The sequence below is a fragment of the Portunus trituberculatus genome, chromosome 10 (assembly GCF_017591435.1).
Source record: "Portunus trituberculatus isolate SZX2019 chromosome 10, ASM1759143v1, whole genome shotgun sequence".
Taxonomy (NCBI): Eukaryota; Metazoa; Arthropoda; class Malacostraca; order Decapoda; family Portunidae; genus Portunus; species Portunus trituberculatus.
The window spans coordinates 4,221,583-4,226,582 of record NC_059264.1 but is presented as its reverse complement, the minus strand read 5'-3'; the positions used below and the strand labels follow the sequence as shown (position 1 = coordinate 4,226,582).

General features: G+C 36.9%; 1 protein-coding gene across 1 annotated transcript in view; it reads left to right on the top strand.

Annotated features, from left to right (window-relative positions):
• Window positions 1–5,000, top strand: part of LOC123502151 (DISP complex protein LRCH3-like) — an 82,001-nt gene that overhangs the window by 9,190 nt on the left and 67,811 nt on the right. The gene's annotated exons all lie outside the window — the stretch shown is intronic.

Genomic DNA, 5,000 nt, shown 5'->3' with positions numbered 1-5,000 from the left:
CTGACTGACTGAATGGATGGATTGATGGCTTGCTTACTAACTGGGTGGTGTAACTGTCTTGTTCAATGTTTGAGTGGTTTTGTGGCTGACTGGCTGAATGGATGTATGGCTTGGTTACTGATTGGGTGGTGTAACTGTCTTCTTATTCAATGTTTTGTGACTGACTGGTTCAATGCTTGAATGAATGTCTAGATGGATGGGCGGCTGACTGACTGAATGAATTAATGAATGAATGACTGAATGAGTGGGTGAATAACTGACGTGCGGTTTTCTTCCAAAAAAATTCTCTCTCTCTCTCTCTCTCTCTCTCTCTCTCTCTCTCTCTCTCTCTCTCTCTCTCTCTCTCTCTCTCTCTCTCTCTCTGCCCAAAGCACTTTCATTGTTCGTTTTATTATTTATTCTTCCTTCTCTTCCGTCCATCCTCCTCCTCCTCCTCCTCCTCCTCCTCCTCCTCCTCGTAAAGAAGATAAAAAGGGACGAAAATACAACCTCTCCTCTAGAAGGGAAGCCAAAAATACTCATCTCTCTCTCTCTCTCTCTCTCTCTCTCTCTCTCTCTCTCTCTCTCTCTCTCTCTCTCTCTCATTTCCTCCTCTCCTCTCCTCTCTTTCCCCTTCCTTCCCTTTCCCTTCTCTTTCCTCTCCTCTCCCCTCTCCCTACCTCTCTTCTTTCCTTTCCTTTCCTTTCCTTTTCTTTATTCCTCTGTTCTTTTATATGACCTTAATTGTGTGGAATGATCTTAATAGGTAGGGTCAGGAAGTGTCCTTGAGAGAGAGAGAGAGAGAGAGAGTAGTCGTGATAGCAGCAGTAGGAGAATGAGGAGGAAGAGGTGTAGGAGTAGGAGTAGGAGTAGGAGGAAAAGGAGGAGATGGAGGAGGAAGGAGAGGAAGAAGAAAACGATTTATCTTTTTTATTTTTATTTATCGATTTGTTTATTTTTGTGTTGTAAACGTTTATCAAGATTGTTAATTAAGTTGTTGTTTTCCTTCATTCACGCACACACACACACACACACACACACACACACACACACACACACACACACACACACACACACACACACACACACACACACTCAAGGTTGTGGGTTAGGTGGTGCCAAGGACTGAATGGTGTGTGTGTGTGTGTGTGTGTGTGTGTGTGTGTGAGAGAGAGAGAGAGAGAGAGAGAGAGAGAGAGAGAGAGAGAGAGAGATACACTACTTTCTTTTTTACTCTTGTCATCCCATTTTTCTTTTTCTTGTTTTAGTTTAGTTTTGTATTTTTTTTTTTTTTTTTGCATTTTTCTATTTTTTTCTCTCTCTCTCTCTCTCTCTCTCTCTCTCTCTCTCTCTCTCTCTCTCTGATAATGAGAAGAAACTGTTAATTAATGAGTTTGGTTTATTATTAGAATTTTTACTGAGGAAAGTGATTAAGTTTTGCCAAATTTGCTTATAGATCGATGAGAGAGAGAGAGAGAGAGAGAGAGAGAGAGAGAGAGAGAGAGAGAGATTTGAATGACGTCAGTGAGAGAAGAAGTGGAGAGAGAGAGAGAGAGAGAGAGAGAGAGAGAGAGAGAGAGAGAGAGAGAGAGAGAGAGAGAGAGAGTGCTCCCCTCCTTTCCTTCACTCTCGGCTTACTCCTCCTCCTCCTTTTCCTCATTTTCTTCCTTTGTTTTTATCCTTTTCTATTTGCTATTTTCTCTCATCTCTATCTCCTCCATTCCAGCTTCTCTCTATACTTCATTTTTTCCTCCATTATTCCACTTCTTTCCTCCTTTTGCTCTTGTCATTTTTTTTCTTCCACCATTTTCTCTCTCTCTCTCTCTCTCTCTCTCTCTCTCTCTCTCTCTCTCTCTCTCTCTCTCTCTCTCTCTCTCTCTCTCTCTCTCTCTCTCTCTCTCTCTCTCTCATTTTCATCAACTCTCCTTCGCCCTTATCTACCATCTTTTCACCCTCCCTCTTCTCTCCACTCCTTTCCTCCACCCCCTCCACCATATCTTCAGTAGTGATGGAGGGGCGTGTTTCCTGTATGAAGTGGTGGTGGTGGTGGTGGTAGTAGTGGTGGTGGTGGTAATGGTGTGCAATTGTTTGTTTGATTATGATAGTTTGCGTTTTTATTTATTGTTTTGTTTGGAATGTGTCTATGACTTGATTTTCTCTATTGTTTTTGTTTTAATAGTATCTAGAAACCCAATGCTCTCTATCTCGCTCTCTCACTACGGCAGTTTTCCAAGGCCAGAGATGATGCCTAGCCGGGTTATCAAGACTGTTTTTCCTGTTAATTATGTAGAGATTGTGTTAACCTCTTCAGTACTATGACCCGCTTTCATCTTCATTCTGGTTAGTACTGTGATGATTCTTATACAGCTTCAGAAACTTATGGGCGGATTAGAATAGTGAAGACTGTGGCCATTAATCATCTGACCTCCATAGACCCTTCCTAATGTCAATGAAATGCTGTAATCGTGCACAAATCTCAAGGTAAAAATACACCCCAATACTGAAAGGGTTAATCTATTTCCAAAACCATAGAAGTAATTTTGAAAACCCGTGTATCTTTACGTGTAGCCTGCGCAGATGTGTGTCAAAATATAGTCAAATGAACCAAACGCTTTCCTCCTTCACTGTGACAATTTTCCAAGGCCACAGAGAAGATTACCCGGGTTTTCAAGACTTCAAGACTGTTTCTCATGTTAATAATGTACAAATATTGTTAATCTGCCACTAAAGCCATATAAACACCCTTGAAAACCAGTGTGACGTAAACTAGAGCCCTTTGAAATTAGTGGAGATTGTGCGCAGTGTTTGAAAAGGCTGTGCGTGTTTGGTAGGGCTGCGGTGGTGGTGGTGGTGGTGGTAGGGTATGTTGGTGTGTCTGGCAATACTGCTTCCGTTAGTGGCTTCAATGCGGCGTGACTTCTATTATCATCTATTTTGTATTTTATTCTTATTCTTTTATCTCTGAGGTTTTATTCTCTCTCTCTCTCTCTCTCTCTCTCTCTCTCTCTCTCTCTCTCTCTCTCTCTCTCTCTCTCTCTCTCTCTCTCTCTCTCTCTCTCTCTCTCTCTCATTCTTTGTCTCCCTATGATTTTGATAACCTTTTTTTTCTTTAATTCTTTTCTATCTATTTTTCTTTCTTTCCTCATTTTCCTATCCTGTTGTTGTGCAGTGTCATTACGACGAAGATTATCATTAAGATTCTAGAAGACGGGAAGGGAAAACAAAGGGAGATAAAGATTAACATATCTAACTACGTAGCCTAATAATTGACCTTACCTTTGTGAAGACTGTTGTGAAGTTCGAAGAAGGGAGAGGAATATTGAGGAGGAGGAGGAGAAGGATGGAGAAGAGGAGAAATATATGCATTCTTATATTAATGATTTTGTATGAAGTTAAATTGATGTTAAGTTAGTATGTATGTTAATTAGTGTATGGAAAGGTTAAAAGAGGAAGGAAAAATAAGGAATAGAAAAAGGACAAGGAAGAGGATGATGAAAATAGATAAATGGATTGTGATATTAATGTTTTTTTGTGGTTATTGAGTTAAATTGATGTTGAATTAGTATGTTTGTTAATTATTGCATAGAAAAGTTAAAAAGAGAGAAAGGAAAGTAGGGAATAAAGAGATGGATGAGGAGAAGGATGGAGAAGAGAAATATATGCATTGTGATAGTATTCTTTGTGGTTATTGAGATATACTGATGTTAAATTAATATTTGTTAATTATTATATAGAAAAGTAAAAAAAAAAAAAGTAAAGTAAGAAATAAAGAGATGGAGGAGAAGAAGGATGAAGAGAAATATATGCGTTATTATTGTTTTCTTTGTGGTTATTGAGATATACTGATGTGAAATTCGTATGTTTGTTAATTATTGTATAGAAAAAAAAAAGAGAAAGGAGAGTAAAGTAAGGAATAAAGAGGTGGAGGAGGAGAAGGATGGAGAAGAGGAGAAATAAATGCATTGTTATATTAATGTTCTTTGTGGTTATGGAGTAAAATTGTAGTTAGTTATCATATAGGAAAGTTTAAAAGAGGAAGGAAAGTAAGTAATAGAAAAGGATGATGAAAAAAAATAATAAATGCATTGTGATATTAATGTTTTTGTGGTTATTAGTTAACTCATATTTGTTGATTGTTGTATAGAAAAGATAAAAGAGGAAGGAAAATAAAGAATAGATAAAGGACAAGAAGAGGATGATGAAAAATAAATGCCTTTTTATATTAGTGTTTTTTGTGGTTATTGAATTAAATTGATATGAAATTAATGTTTGTTACTTATTATAAAGAAAAGTTAAAAGAGGAAGGAAAATAAAGAATAGAAAAGGACAATGGAGAGGATGATGAGAAATTAATGCATTGTTATGTTAGTGTTTTTTTGTGGTTATTGAATTAAATTTATGTGAAATTAATGTTTATTTTTATACAGAAAAAAAAAAAAAAAAAGAATTAGAATAAGGAATAGAAAAAAAAAACAAAGAAGAGGATAATGAGAAATAAATGCATTGTTATATTAATGTTTATTTTGTGGTTATTGAATTAAATTGATGTGAAATTAGTACGTTTGTTAATTATTGAACGTAGAAAAATGTAAGAGAAGGAAAAAAAGTAAAGAATAGGAAGAAGAATAGAATAAGAAAGAAAAAAAACATGCATTATTTATATTAGTGTTTTTGTGGTTAAGTTTGAAGTGAAGGAAGGATATTAGGTTGTGAGATCAGTATGGTTGTTAGTTTTTGTACGTGAAAAGAAGGAAGAAAAGGAAGGAGGAGGAGGAGGAGGAGGAGATAACAGAAGAATGGATTTTTATATTTTCCTCCCTCCCTCCTTCCTTTCCCTGTCCTTCCTCTCCTTTCCCTCCCCTCCCCTCCCTTAACCAAACAATACCCAAACAAAGAAAAGAAACAAAAATACATGAAATGAACACAGTAATAAACAAATAGAGAGAAAAAATACTACCAGTTCGTAACCTTCTATTAGTCAGACGGTTGAGAGAGAGAGAGAGAGAGAGAGAGAGAGAGAG